The following is a 1,762-nucleotide window of genomic DNA, read 5'->3' on the forward strand; positions in this document are numbered from 1 at the left end:
GTGCATGTGTGTGTTTGTACTGTGCGTGCGTGCGAGTGTGTGTGTGCGTGTGTGTGTGTGTGTGAACATATCCTACCGCCGTGTTTCGTGAGGCTATCAAATTTTGATATGCAATTCGGTTTAAATCCGCACGTCGTTCGCTGACAGCGTGGATGCAGCTTGTTCCGAACATCCGAACACCTTTCCATATGTGTGTACTGTGTGTACCAATCCCCAGACGATTAGGCACGATATATTTGCACGCGTTTGCTGCATATTCCGTGAGGGACTGTTTATATACTTTCCCTCTTATAAGTGGAATTGCTTGACATTGTGTATTTAAACCTGATCTGTGTGTGATTAAATTCGAGTTTACACGTCCAAGCACGCGTGAATGTGCTCTGCACAGATACGTCGTGCTCTGCATGGTGACAATTATGTGTGCCCTAACGTACGACTGTGAAAGCCATGGCTAATTACTTTCACGTGGTATCCTATCCTACACAACCCATTGTTGTGTACGTTCAAAGCATGCTCTATATCTCTCTATATAGTCTCTGATTGTTTATCGTAAAATGTTCATTTTTTTAAATTACATATGAAGATACATGCTGTAAATAAACACACATAGGTGAACACATACAAAGGTGAATAATTATAAATATGTATGTGTCACAACTCAAAAGTGTCTTTTTTTTAATTTACATTTTACAATTGGACAGTTTATATATATATATAAATTATACGTCCTGTCCATCGTGTTGTGGACGGGGCCACAATCTACATATTTATTTGTTACTCCCCCGCTCTAAATGAACACCAAGATTTTTATAACCCCATAAATAGACGAGGCTTCGAAAGTTCCTTGTATATGTTCAATTCACAGACAGTATTGGCTTCTACTCTGTAGTAGCCCAGTAAACCAGATCATAATCCAAAGCCTCTTATAAAAAACTAGAACATGGCACTTGATCCATTCAAGCGTATATACACAACTCCGTATTATAGTCACACGGATGATAAGACTACAGCACGACCCCAGGAGAAACTGGGAGTGTATATATTCCAACACCTCTGTGAAAATTAGACTCTTGAGAGCCTGATAGTCAACCAGCTAGAAATTGCTACTGGTCTTGGAGCGCATACAACATAATATCGTAAGTATATATGAATATATGTAGTAAAAAAATATAATAACCCGCACTTGGTCATCACATATATTTGTTCATACATTCGGTAAGGCAATCAATCAATGAGTACAACAGCACACTCGAGAGGCAGGTAGGTTTAAAGTTGTGGCTGCCTGTTGCCTATATGTACCGATTCGAGAGCAGAAATGATATATGCGAATGATATATAAGGCTCGAGTACAAACTTAATAAATCAGTATTCTCGTATATGTTTTCTCAAGTATATGCAATTTAGCTCTCTGACTATTGATTAAACCCATAATATGATATAGTCTTTATCTGAAATATGTATATCACCAGCGTCTCAGCGCATGCTGAAGTTTTATCAATTGTAGGTGAACCCAATTATAAATGAACATCACATGAGTGTGTGTGTGTGTGTGTGTACGTAATATTCATATATATATATATATATATATATATATATATTGTGAGTGTGTGTGTTTGTATGTGTGTGTATTGTGTGTGTGTGTGTAAAATTTACATATATATATAGATATATGTATATATATATATATATAGACATGTATCTATATCTATATCTATTTATATGTATGCATGTATGTATGCATGAATATACTAATAAATATATA

Source organism: Sphaeroforma arctica (genome assembly GCF_001186125.1).
Source record: "Sphaeroforma arctica JP610 unplaced genomic scaffold supercont1.285, whole genome shotgun sequence".
NCBI lineage: Eukaryota > Ichthyosporea > Ichthyophonida > Sphaeroforma > Sphaeroforma arctica.